Source organism: Melanerpes formicivorus, unplaced genomic scaffold (genome assembly GCF_026170545.1).
Source record: "Melanerpes formicivorus ecotype bairdi unplaced genomic scaffold, bMelFor1.0.p_v2 SCAF_16, whole genome shotgun sequence".
NCBI classification, from domain to species: Eukaryota; Metazoa; Chordata; class Aves; order Piciformes; family Picidae; genus Melanerpes; species Melanerpes formicivorus.
Window position 1 is genome coordinate 16,691,113 of NW_027142368.1, and position 13,180 is coordinate 16,704,292.

A 13,180-nucleotide genomic window follows, 5' to 3' on the forward strand; every position below is an offset into this window, starting at 1 on the left:
GCTCTCAAACTCGCGGGGTGCAGAGGCTTCGTGGGATTGATCTGCTCTCTGATACCTGATTTGCCTTTCCCTAATGCTTTGCCTTTTGCCATTTCTTCCTCTGCTCTTTGCCGTCTCTTTCTCTTTGATTTTTGCCATTTCTTTACCTGCCCCCCCCCAGTCTCTTTTCCATGCTTTTTAACAATTTTTTTGCTTTTTTTTGCCATTTCTTTGCTTTTTGTAATTTCGTTGCCTTTTTCCCCCACCTCTTTTTCTTTTTTTGCCATTTCTTTGCTTTTTTTTGCCACCTATTTTTCTTTGCTTTTTGCAATTTCTTTGCTTTTTTTCCCACCTCTTTTCCTTTTTTTTGCTGTTTCTTTGCTTTTTTTGCCATCACTTTTTCTTTGCTTTTTGCTATTTATTAATTTTTCTCTCTTTTTTTTCTTCTTCATTTTTTTCAGTTTGGGGTTGGTTGGCCTGGTTTTTGGTTGGTTTTTTTTTGTTGGACTTTTTTTTGCCATTTAATTGTATGCTTCCCCCAATGCTCCAAAGACCCAGTATGAGGGAAAGTGCAAACCACACCATGCTTTATGCACTAACCACATTAAAAAAGAGACACAAAGCTGCCACTAAACAGAATCCCTTAACCTGCCCTATATTCCAGCCTGAAAGAGATGAGAGACAGGCACAATTATGCTCTGCTCCCCTCCCACTCTACTGGAACAAACCAGGGTTTCTTTGTGCACAAGGTAAAAGTCTGGACCAAGCTTTTTGTTAAACTCAGTGCAGATGGCAGAAGATAAGAGATGTAGGCTTCAAAGTACCGATTGTGAATAAAAATTCTACAGCTAGCTGTGCCAGGCAGTGCAATCCTGCTTCCAGAGGAAGAGCAAATAACTGAGACAGGCAGAGGAAGCAGTGGGGAGGTGCTAACAACCACCACAATTTTAAGCAGAAGTAGTGGAATGCAAGATAGAAAGGCTCCAAAGAGGAAGAAATTCACCATTTCAAATAAAAGAGTAACCTCCACTAGAAAATTGCCTTCAAAGGGTATAAGCTACCCAGCAGTTAATAAATATTCCTTCCAATTCAGCCATCCCTGCTGATTGCTGGTGCATCTATTTTGAAAATTAGGTCTTTTCCTCGCTGAGAAAACTGCTTCAAGAGAGGCAGAAAATAAATTACTTAAATGAGTTTAAGCTCTGTATGCATAATGATCCCATATTTAACATGAGGCCGGAAAGCAGCAGCAGGCATAAATAAATTGAAGAGTTCAAACTTCATTGAGCACTCCAGTGTTGACACAGTCACTCATTTATAAAGCAATGCTTCTCTAACTTCTCATAATCCTCTCACACTTGGGCTCAACTTCTTTTTAAAAGCAACTCTTCTGAGCAGGTGGAAATCCTCCTGGAGGGTAAACGTTGGACACAGGTGGCCATCACTCACCAGCTTTGTTTTGACAAGGAGAAATGTCTTCCTAGCTTTGAGAAGATGCAAAGCTCTCTAAAGAATAAACTGATACCAGATAACTAACAAATACCTGCAGTCATTCCCTCCCCCCCAAGAATCAACATTGCTCCCAGAACAAGAACAGCTCCGCTGCAACAACCAAGCCACCCACCTGGAGTAGCAAATGTTTACTCAGAGAGTCACAGAATAGGTTGGGTTGGAAGGGGTCTTGGAGAGAATCCAGCTCCAAGCCCCTGTGCCATGGGCAGAGGCACCTCCCCCTAGCCCAGGTTGTTCAAGGCCCTGTCCAGCCTGGCCTCCTTCAGGGCACTACTCTCTCTGCTACTTTTTCTACTATCTTCCTTCAATCCTCTGATTCTATCTGAAGCTACAAATGACAAAGGGATGCTAATGAGCAGGGCTATTTCAGATTTCCATAGTGCTTGCTAACTGAACTCAGCTCATAGCATGCAAAGGCTCCTGCATTCTGCAGGAAAACCCTTCGGGTTGTGTCTCTGCTTTGATAGCCCAGCAGGGACTGACGGCAGGGAGTTTTATGGTGATAGCTCCTGAAATGCTCGGGAAAGAGACCAAAATCTGAACTTTTGCTTACCGATGGGATTGAGAGAGTCCTTTCTAAAAGCCAGGCAAGCACTAAGTGCTTGCATTTAGCAAAGCAAAGTGATCCTCACACGGTAACATAAGGGCTCAGGGGCTCCTTAGCCCCAGGCACCGCTGAAACGCCTGAGGGGTTCCCAGAGCGAGCATCTTAATCTTACACTGCATAGGACAACACAGGATGATGCAGAGCATGGGCTGATCCCTGTATCCTTCCAGAGGAGCACGACCTGTCGTGCCCCCAGGAGCAGGAGAAAATCCCAGGCCCCCCTGCTCAGCTCTGTGCTTTAGGAACCACAGCCCCAGAGGCAGAAGCGAGGTGCAGGCTAAGCATTCCCTGCCACAGAACCACTGCATCACTAAGGCTGGAAAAGACCTCGAAGTTACCTCAACTGTGCTCACTCAGGTCTGTTCACATGCAGTAAAATAAAGCCAAGCAGGCAACTGTAGTCATTCCAAAATCAGTCCCAGGGGCTATTTTTATTAGCTTCTGCAGCATGTCCTCACCTGGGGATGTCTAATCACTGCTATAAAAACATAGAAATACATTAAAGTCACTTGAGATCATTGAGTTTCATGGCAATCATGGGAGCTCCTCCTGCTCTACACCAGCAGATACCTCACCTGAGGAGCAAGCATTTTATTTCATTTGTCTGCCTGTCTCTTCCCCAATGCAGGAAGCATCATCCCTCCATGGCAGAGCCTACTGCAAGGAGCACAGCAGGAAGATCTGACAGCCAGGGAAGCCAGGGCACTGCCTGCAGCTGCAGGGTGGGACTTCATTTTCCTCTTTGGTCATTTTCTTCAATACCTTATTTGGATTTATTTTATCCAAAGTCCTAAAACCTGTGGGGTTAGGAAGTTAAACCAGGAAAATATTCCAGCAGCTTCCATCCTTTCCTGGAAGATTTTCTGCAGTGGTATTATTAACTGAGGACAAAAACCTAACTTGACTGTGTTAACACACAACAAAGATGCAACCCTCAAGCCGTTAGAATCCATAATCCAAAACTCATAAAGAGTCCTACACCAACAGAGGTGGGGGAAGCCCTGCTTGCCCTGTTTCTTCTGTAGCTCCTCAGGAGAATGTGTGGGAGCTCTGCATGGGGATGTCTCTGGGAAGAACAGGCCACCTCACACTGAAATCAAGCCACAGGCTCTTAGCTTCACTTTGATTAGCTTTTCTTTCTTTGCACAGGCAACTGAATTTCATAGGTGTTGTTACTGCCCCTCAGCACCACACCTCCACAGCTCTGGAACCCTTCCAGGGATGGAGACTCCATCACTTCCATGGGCAGGGCTTGACAACCCTTTGGGGGAAGAAATTTCTCCTACTGTCCAATCTAAACATTCTCTGGTGCAGCTTGAGGCCATTTCCTCTTGTCTCATTACTTGTTCCTTGGGAGAAGAAACCAAGGCCCACCTTGCCCCAAGCTCCTTTGAGGGAGTTGTAGAAAGCCAGGTGGTCTCCCCTCAGCCTCCCCTTCTCCAGACTACTCTTGAAGATCTATATTTAGATGCTTAAATGCCTTCAGAAAAAGCACAAAATCATCTGATCAAATCTACAGCCTTACTTAACTGTCCCACCCAGACACCCCTCAGAGCAGGGGCTCCTCAGATAATGCTTGCCCACAGCTATGGTTGCCATGCTTTATTCTCTGTTCACCCTGCAGTTCTTGCCAGAAAAATCCCTTCAGCTTGTACACCCAGCCAGGGTTCTGTTAAAAATACAGCTCTTAGCATGTTGCAAATGCATTGCTCTCCACTATGAAATAGGCTTCCTGTATGCTAAGGCACCAAATGGAGTTAGACAAGAAAAGACAGATTCAAATATAGACTGGAAAGTACAAAAAGATGCTTGAGAAGGAAAAAAAAAATAAGAAATTAGAAAATGTAGGTTGGTGCAGTGCTTCCAGATCACTTACTGCTTCCAGAACGCCCCAAGGTGCTCAGGAGCACAGGCAGTGGTGACAGGAGTCCACCTGAGAGGAAGAACTAAGCCTATCATAAAGCAAAAGGGGGTTGGTGGAGGGGGTTTAAATTGTTATTCATCTGAAAAACAGAAATCTGGGGAGTTTGCTCAGGACCCTGCAGTCAAACCAGCAATGAGAGAAGCACCTGAGCACAGGCAGATGGTGCTCCAGCAGCCCAGCCTGACCTAAGCTGGTGTCTCTCTCGCCACCGTTAGCACCTTCTTACCACCCAGCTACTGCCCATCAGCTCTTGTCAGCAGCCGCTGGGTGGTCAGCCCCGTGTCTGCAGGGTGGAGGGGGGGCAGGAGGCTGTGTGGAGGGAAGGACAGCAGAGGGATGGCTCAGGAACAGATGGCAGGAGGTATCAATTAGAAAGAAACCCACAAAATAGCAGTGGAAGTTCCACAGCCGTGTGCCAGACAGCCCTTCCGTCACCTGGCATCTGTTACCCTGCCAACCCCAAGCCTTGCTCTCTGTGACAAGGGCCAGCCTCGCTCTGCTCTCACAAGGAGCCTTCTCAGAGCTTGCTTTCAAAACAACAAGAGACAGGAAGTTAGAACTGTTTAATGAGAAGCAGTTCTGCATGTGGTGGAGTGAACTGGCCGCTGCTGGGCTCCCGGGCTCTGCTGGAAACACTTCACCCAGCTCCTGTTATTGGAATGATTTCAGTAATTAAGAGTGTGAGGTGCCTGTGGGTACATTTCAGTGAAGAGAGAGATGAACAGGGAGCTGCCACACGAATATAAGCTTAAAACCATGGGAAACAAACCCCAGCCCTTCCTCCTTGCCATACTCACCCAATTCTCAACACGGCAGCAAGGCAAAGAACGTTCTGAGAGCTGCCTGCTGCTGCAGAAGGGTTTTGCATTCAGATGCTTACACAACAGCAAGAAGAAGGAGAGAATCTTTTATTTAGATCCCACTTAATTGCTCAGCATTGCTTAAAACTCAGAACAAACATCTGGAACCTCTTTGACAGGTTGGAAGTCCAAAAAAAGCCTGACTGGCATGGAGGTCCCTTTGCAAAACCAAGGGTGTGCGAGGCTCAGGCTGGCAACATCCACACACTTCTGAGGCCCTGCTGCAGCAATACAGAAGCACAGATCAGAATTTACCTGAGAACAGAAACAAACCTCCAGCCCTGAGGATGAGAGGCTGCTTTGTAGCCTTCAGCTGCCTGACGAATCTGGGTCAGGGGTGCAGGTAGAAGTGGAACAATGGAAGGTTAAAAGGTGGGGAAATGAAACCCTTTGATTTTGTGTAGAAAGCTGGGAGTGGGGAGGAAACAATGGCCAATAACGAGGGAGAACTCTTGCCAGCAGCAGCTTGGAGAGAGAGAAAAGCAAATGCAGTGAGAGAAAGCTACAACAGCTGAAGGAGAAATGTAAAGCATGATTGAAATCCATCAGCAACACAGAAAAAGCAGCTCATTTGAATAAAACCCATGCAGCTCACTCTCATTCCAACAGGTATTCTGCTGGATCAAAAAGCAGCTCATCCAAACAACCTCTCTGATTCGGCAGCGCTCTTCCCCAGCCAGAGGCGAGGAACCCGAGGCCACCTCTAACAAGGACTTCTCAAAGCTTTATGCTCCTGGAGAATCCACAGCCCCACATTTCTATTAGGCATGTCTGGGTTAAAAGCAACATCCTGTCTGCTTCAGAACAACACAAACAACTCCAGTAAGGATTTTATCTTCCATACATTTGTGCACCCAGCCAACAAATCATTTTCTGATGGTTGTGAAGGAGAGAGAAAACCTTTTACAGGGCAGATAGTTACCGCAAGGCTGCCCAGAAATGGCAGTGGTTGACTTGCAGAAGATAAGCCACAAAACCTCCTGTTCCATTAAACAGGGACTGGGCTGATGGCAAGATCTGTGTTCCCCCTGGGGCATGGTTTAGTGACCATAGCAGTGTTGTGTTGACGCCGGACTTGATGATCTTGGAGCTCTTTCCCAACCTTCACAATTCTGTGATTCATCAGCAAGGAGAACTCATTGAGAATCATTCCTCTTTATACTCCAATGGGGTATTAGCAAACAGCTACTCAGAAGTGCCATTGAAGCAAGAGATTAACAACTTGTATGATGTCTGGAAAGGAAGATCTGTTTAGCTCAGACTATCAGCTCGAACTCTAAGCATTCAAATGTGAACTCCCAAAGCTGCATTCTTTCACCTCCAACAATAAAAGCCAGAGAATACAAATCTGATGCAATTATAGCCCACTACAAATTCTAATGCACTTGAAGCAAGCTGCTGAAAGGATGGTGCCACTTTCTCCACCAATAATGCACCAGGAAACCCAGTCCTGACGCAGCACCATTCAGAAGCTCTGAACCACACAAATAATTCCTTCCCTTCTTTGCATTGTGGATATGCACTGGGCTGGGGGAAATGCCACTTAACGTCAGGGGGGGGCTGCACACGAAGTTTATGCTGAAAATTAATAAATACCATAGAAAAGTAACTCCATAAGCACTGCCCTTCGGAGAGGGGAGAGTTTCATGGCTGGCAGCTCCTGCAGACAAAGACTTCTGAGTCTTCTTTCAAAGCCTGACACTGATTAGAATAAACCTTTATTAGAATAAACCAAACCAGGTTGGAAGAGACCTTCAAGATCATCGTGTCCAACCCATCAACCAATCCAACCCACCCAAACAGCTAACCCATGGCACCAAGCACCCCAGCAAGTCTCCTCCTGAACACCTCCAATGATGGTGACTCCACCACCTCCCCTGGCAGCCCATTCCAATGGGCAATCACTCTCTCTGTATAGAACTTCTTCCTAACATCCAACCTGAACCTCCCCTGGCGCAGCCTGAGACTGTGTCCTCTTGTTCTGGTACTGGGTGCCTGGGAGAAGAGACCATCATCCACCTGTCTACAACCTCCCTTCAGGTAGTTGTAGAGAGTGATAAGGTCACCCCTGAGTCTCCTCTTCTCCAGGCTAAGCAGCCCCAGCTCCCTCAGCCTCTCCTCACAGGGCTGTGTTCCAAACCCCTCACCAACTTTGTTGCCCTTCTCTGGACTCGTTCCAGCAAGTCAACCTCCTTCCTAAACTGAGGGGCCCAGAACTGGACACAGGACTCGAGGTGTGGCCTAACCAGTGCAGCGTACAGGGGCAGAATGACCTCCCTGCTCCTGCTGGCCACACTGTTCTTGATGCAGGCCAGGATGCCATTGGCCCTCTTGGCTGCCTGGGCACACTGCAGGCTCATGTTCAGCCTACCATCGACCAGCACCCCCGGGTCCCTCTCTGCCTGGCTGCTCTCCAGCCACTCTGACCCCAGCCTGTAGCACTGCCTGGGGTTGTTGTGGCCAATGTGCAGAACCCGGCTTGGGATGTAGCACCCAAATTCGTGGGTTGCAGCCTGAGGTTGCAGAGGAGAGCAAAGACAACGGGAACCACACGAGGAGCTTGGGAAAACAAGAGCAGCAATAGCGGCTTGCAGGCTGCCTCTGTGCTCCGGGGCTGCACAGCAAACAATCTCACTTTGCTTTCGCGTAACTTTCCTCCTACCACAAAGCTCTCAGTGAATTTCTTAACTCATCGTCTTGTTCCAGGCTCTATTCAGTGGTTTGATTTCACTGCTTTAATCTAAGTGTGAACCTCTTTAGTAAATAGTGGGACAAAGCATCTGTGCTTCCCAAAGTGTTGGTGGATCGTGTCAGTTTTATTTAGAACAACACCATTTTCATAACTGAAAAGTGGAGACTGCTCGCAAGGGGGGAGGGGGCGAGGGGAGGGGGCAAGGAAAGACACAGACACAAAAAAAGCCTGGGCTCTTGGAGAAGTTAGGAAATATGGAACCAGCCAGAGTGGTCACATGCAGTCCCAGAGGTACAGGCCTTATACTAGTGCGTGTCTCTCCAGGCAGCTATAAGCACTGGGAGGGTGGGAGGCACTGGAGACATTTATTTGTGCTACTTTAGGTGCCAGTCAGTCGGATCCAATTCTTCAGGCTTCTTACCTATCAGCACTGTTCCCCCAGCACAGCAGCTCTGAGGTGCATCCTCTCTGCTCTGGCAACGTCCTACATCACTTTTGCAGATCTAAATGCACCACTGCAGATCTAAATGATGAGGTGAGGTGCATAAGGATGAAGGAGGGCACCTGCTAGGAGTGACAGAATGGTGGGGTGGGAAGGGACCTCCACAGGTCATCCAGCACAACACTTTTGCTAGAGCAGGTTCACCTACAGCAGGTTGCACAAGATGGTGTCCAGGTGGGTTTTGAATGACTCCAGAGTTGGAGACTCCACCAGCTCTCTGGGGAGCCTGCTCCAGTGCTCCACCATCCTCAAAGTAAAGAAATTCCTCCTCCTATTTAGGTGGAACTTCCTATGTTCAAGATCATGCCTGTCACCTCTTGTCCTGCCACTGGGGTCCACCAAGAAAAACCTGGCCCCATCCTCCTGACAGCCACCCTTTAAAGTATTGGCAAGCATTGACGAATTCCCATCTCAATCTTCTCTTCTCTAAGCCCCAAGCCCCCCCAGCCTTTCTTGGCAAGAGGTGGTGCAGTCCCCTCAGCATCTTTGTAACCCTTTGCTGTACCCTCTCAAGTAGTTCCCTGTCCTTGAATTGGGCAGCTCAGAGCTGCCCAGATGCAGCTTCACCACCTCTGTTGCCCATCCCGGGCTTGTGCAGCTACTCCTGATTTACTAAGTGAGCCCAAGGCAGGAATCACAAAGAACAGCGAAGAAACAACCCCATGATACCCTCTTTTATCTTGAGCTCCTCTCTTCCACCTCTTAAATCTCAGTGTCCTTCACTTCCCTTTTTGAATCTCATCTTCTCTTCTCCTCACAGCTACAGCTGCCCTTCACTGCTTCCATCACCCCCTCTCTGAGGATAATCTTCCTGCCACTCTGCATACTAGAAAAGAGGGAAAAGTATAAGCAGTCTCCAAGAATTCCTCATCTGCTCCTCTTCTCATCATCTCAATTCCAAAGTGGACCTTTGGAGGTCCCTTCCAACCCTTGCCCACGCAATGATCCTAAGCACTGCTGAGTACCAAGTAAGTGCTCAGACTGGTGAGAGGCTGCTCGCTTGGGTTACCCCAGCAGAGAGTCTCTCACTGCTGGTTTCCAATTGTCTTTCATGCTACAGAGAGTAGCTACGCAATGCAACCCCCAAAATATCTTCCCTTCTAAATAGAGGAGAGCAAGCTCCAGCTACAGGCATGCTAAGCAGCAGGATCCTTACAAGATAAAACCCAATAATTTCAGCTGATAATTGTCTCACTACCCTTAGTTCCATTTAGACATTTGGTGTTAAAAAGAAAGTAAAACATTGCTGACTTATTCATTAAAATAACAGCATTTTAAATTGTATTGGTAGCCTACATTCCTTCATCTCAAAAAAAAAAAAAGAAAGAAAATCAGAAGTGACTCATGGTGGTAAAAATAAGAGAGGATAAAAAAAGCAGCATCCGCTGTAGCTGCAGGGGGTTATCTTTGTACAAACATGTAGGTGTCTGCAGCATTTGTAATGTTCTCCGTGGTTAATCCCATTCAGAAAGGAGAGGAAGGCCTGGCTTTGCTCACTGAAGAAGGGGAGAGAGAGATGGATTAATAATTAAAGCAGTATTAGCAACCCTCTGCCTGCTCCTGCTTCCAGGGGTGGCCACCTGCACCTCACAGCGCTTGAAAGTGGTGAAGGAAGACAATTCCCCTCCCCCACAGGGCCTGAGTCTCGATGTTGTCTGCAGATTAAGTCTTGGTGGTGAACTGACAGAGCAGTTTGGATCTCATGGAACTCAAATATGCACAAGGACTCTTGCTTATATAGGGCAGTAAGTCAAGGCAGGTAGACAAGATCAACCCAAAGAACACAGAAGATGCAAGCTTAAACCCCAGGATCCAAAGTCAATCTCATCTACACCTTAGCTCAGAAACATTCCCATCTCTGGCAGCAGTGCTGCAGTCACATAGGAGTCATTCCCTGAGTGGAAAATGAGTGGCTGGGTGATCAGACCAAGTCTGCAGGGTGGAGTGGGGGCAGGAGGCTCTGTGGAGGGAAGGACAGCAGAGGGATGGCTCAGACTTCCAAGACGTTCCCAGGAGAGGTGCTCTGGATGCTCTTTGGCAGTCACACCCTGGACATGAGGAGCACCACAACACAACCTGACTACCCTGTTCAAGCTCCAACATAACTCTGTTTGCTTCTGGACAAGAAGTGATGCACATGAAGCCAGTGGAAAATGGCACAGCCCTGAGAGTGGGATCAGAGAAAGGAGAGGAATTGTACAAACAAGGCACATGCCTGTGCTGCTGCCCAAGCCAGGGCATCGCAGGAGCAGGCTCCTGATGTTTCAGAGCAACTGCAGAGTGTGCTTAGGAGAGAAGTGATGCTCATGTTGGCACTGACCACACATGCAGAACCACTCAGTCTGTCCACACAGAGGAAGAATCATTTGGCACTCACCACCTAGGACCTAGCCTGTCAGCACCTACCAGGCACAGGCTCACAGGATGTTAGGGGTTGGAAGGGACCTCCAAAGATCATTGAGTCCAACCTCCCTGCCAGAGCAGGAGCAGAGAATCCAGCACAGGTCACACAGGAACACATCCAGATGGGGCTTGAAAGCATCCAGAGAAGGAGACTCCACAACCTCTCTGGGCAGCCTGTTCCAGTGCTCTGTGACCCTCACAGTGAAGAAGTTCCTCCTGATGTTGAGGTGGAACCTCCTGTGCTGGAGTTTTCATCCACTGCCCCTTGTCCTATCACCTTACTGCACATCTAACCTAAGCTCTGATGATGCACTCAGGAATCCAGGGGCACAGTTTCATGCATGAGAATGTTAAGTAACCAGCAGCCCATCCTCAGAAGCAACACAAGGGCATGGGTCAGGAGAGAAGAGTACAGAAGGCAAAGAGGGAGCAGGACAGGCTGCCCAGGAAGCAGCTGGATCACTGTCCCTGGATGCAGTTAAAAGCCCCCTAGGTATGGTGCTCAAGGATATGGTGTGGTAGTGCCCTGCTGGAGCTAGCTAATGATTGCACTTGCTGATCTTGGAGATCTTTCCTGAACACAGTGATTCTGTGACCCTGTGTGCAAAAGGGGTCACATCAGATGTGCATTTCAGGTGTGAGACTGGGGAGCTTTGGTCAGGAAGCAAATCCAAGTTCCTGGCAGTATTTTTTTTCTTTTGCCAATGTTTGCACTAGAAATCCAAACAGGAAAAGGAAAGCTCCAGCCCTCAGCTCCACCAGTGGACCCCAGACAGGCTCCCTGGGAACTGATGACACAGCAATCCTCCAAGCTGCCCCAGAAGCTTTGACTTCTCAGGACCCACTGCTTCTGGCCACAGGTGAGCACCCTTCCCAAGATGTCTCTGCTGCAATGGGGAGGGACAGAAAGGGAGCCAAGGACTGTCTGCAGCCCCCAGGCCTTGGAAGTCAGGGAAACCTGAGACTGCCTCCTCACCTCAGCTGGGGAAAGGTTGGCAGACCAGAAGGAAACACAGCTAAGATAAACAGAGGTTTCTGAAGCTGGGGAAGCTTTTACAGAACCACTGAAGAGAGGACATTTTCCATATTTTTTTCTTGGCTGAGAATTTGGTGAGAAATTTAGTAAATGAGTCACCCTAAGTGCCCCTGGCTAGGACCATGCTTTCCTTTGTCTCGAGAAGGTGCAGGAACACCAAAGGAGTTACCGGCAGGAAAGAAGGAGGAGAAATAGATGGGACCCACAAGGCACATCCAAGGTCAAGGAATGAAGTATAAATGGAAGAACCAGAAGGTAGGAAGAAATTCCAGTGATTGCCAGCGAACGTGGGAGGTAGAATCTGAAAGAGAATTTCAGTGGAGAAAACTCACATGGATTATTCCTGCTCTGAGATGCTCAGGAGTCACACAGCGCTCGGAGGCTCAGGGACGCGTGCGGCGCGCAGCTCGCAGACAGGAGAGCAGCCCACGTCTGCTCCTTGCACAAAGGAGTAAGGTGCAAGCCCTGCAGCCTCTTGTTCAGCTTCTGAACACCAGGCACCAGCTTAACACAGAGAGTCATCAAACCATATAGCAACCACAGGCAACACAGGAAACAATTAAGATGCAGGAATGACTAATTAGTGATTTAAATTCATGTAAGGAAGGCTACGAAACACAAACACTGAGCAAGCTGCTGTTCCAGTCACCCAGTGAGGGCATTGGAAGAGATGCACCTCACAGTCTAGAGGCTGTAGAAAGGGAAAGGGACCTCACAGTCCTGAGGCTGTAGAAAGGGAAAGGGACCTCACAGTCCTGAGGCTGTAGAAAGGGAAAGGGACCTCACAGTCCTGAGGCTGTAGAAAGGGAAAGGGACCTCACAGTCCCCAGGCTGTAGAAAGGGAAAGGGACCTCACAGTCCCCAGGCTGTAGAAAGGGAAAGGGACCTCACAGTCTAGAGGTTAAGTGATAGTTAAATGGAGAGACAGAGCTGTTTAGATCCCAGTCCCAGTATGGGAGGTCTGCCTTCTGCTGTGGACTTCCATGGGACCAGAATTTCAGTCAAGAAATAAAAGCACATTTGAATGATGCAAGACAGACTATTACAGGACAGTAGAAATGGCCTTATGGAGGACAAGCAGAAGAACAGAACAGTATCAAAAGATTCAGAAGTACTTCTCCTATCATCCCTTCAAACCATCACAGTTCATGGATTTTTCTAAGCACAGAACCAGGAGGAGCAATCAGGCTGCAGCCCTGGATCACAAGGGCCAGGGAAGTTGGCAGGCAGGTAGCTGTGCAGAGCCCATCACGGTCACCACTGCCATTACCATCTATAGGCTGTGTGGAGCAGTGCAGCTCCTCCTACCTCTGCCGTTGCCCTGCATTCCTGTGCAGCCCAGGCTTAGCAAAAGACATTCAGACAAGCAGTTTGCTGCTTTGGCCTAGAGAGGGAAGGGAATAATCTGTGGAGCAAGAGTGAAAACTTCACAGCCGGAGAGAGCAGTCGCTGCGCCTTGTACTCTGCAGAGCTCAGCTCCAGCAGAAGCACAGCCCAGGAAGCTTCCATCTTGTTAGTCCAACACCATCAATATTGCAACAGACAAGGTTCCAAATATTAACAAGGAAATTCACTTTTAACTAGTGCTCCACTGGGCCATTAGCTGAAAGAACAGGCAGGCTTTGCCCCACTTAGGACTCTGCAGCTTACATGGCCAAGCAGCTT

The 13,180-nt window shown here is 48.3% G+C and overlaps 1 protein-coding gene across 4 annotated transcripts in view; it reads right to left on the reverse strand.

The window, feature by feature from the left end:
* SHANK2 (SH3 and multiple ankyrin repeat domains 2) overlaps nt 1-13,180 on the reverse strand; it is a 294,358-nt gene that overhangs the window by 182,535 nt on the left and 98,643 nt on the right. The window lies entirely within an intron of this gene.